Source organism: Buceros rhinoceros, unplaced genomic scaffold (assembly GCF_000710305.1).
Source record: "Buceros rhinoceros silvestris isolate BGI_N320 unplaced genomic scaffold, ASM71030v1 scaffold19519, whole genome shotgun sequence".
NCBI classification, from domain to species: Eukaryota; Metazoa; Chordata; class Aves; order Bucerotiformes; family Bucerotidae; genus Buceros; species Buceros rhinoceros.
In genome coordinates, this window is record NW_010433511.1 from 1 (window position 1) to 852 (window position 852).

Below are 852 nucleotides of genomic sequence, written 5' to 3' on the forward strand. Positions count from 1 at the left end.
GAAGCCCTGCTAAGGCACACGGAGGACAGGGGGGTGATCCACAACAGCCAGCATGGCTCCACCAAGGGCAAGGGGCCTTCTATGACAAATAGACGACGGCGGTGGACAAGAGAAGAGCTATGGGCGTGGACTGTCTGGACTTCCATAAGGCCTTTGACACCGCTCCCCACGACGCCCTTCTCTCTAAAGTCTCTCTCCCACACAAGGGAGGTGCAGTAACACGAGTTAATTTGCAAACTGGGAAGACGGAGAGTGGAGGTCTCAACACCAGCAATGGCCCCAGCACGGCAGCCCATAAGGCCTTTGACACCGCTCCCCACGACGCCCTTCTCTCTAAAGTCTCTCTCCCACACAAGGGAGGTGCAGTAACACGAGTTAATTTGCAAACTGGGAAGACGGAGAGTGGAGGTCTCAACACCAGCAATGGCCCCAGCACGTCAGAAGTGGTGAGGCGACTGCTGAGCTTAGTGCATGGTGAGGCAGCACCCAAAGGGGTGGAGAGGACGACCAGCAGCATGATGATGTGCAGGCCATGCAGGTCCACGTCCTTCTGCCAGGAGACCATGCCAGGTCTGCTTGTCTTTCATGGAACAATGACATTGGCAACGGGCAAGAGGCAAGAGCAAGGCAAGAGACATCTGCTCATGGCCACCTGAGGCGTGACCTGGCTCAGGGGACCTGGGGAAGGCGGATGAGATTGGCCTATTTCCAGTGATAACCCTGCCTTTGGCGTTGCACAAATTAAGGCCGACAAACAGCGCGGCGTGGGGTCAGCGAGTGCGGGGCGAGGGCAGCAGGAGGGTCCGGTGTCCCCGGAGGGAGGGGGGCCACGGGAGGGGACACGTGGAACTG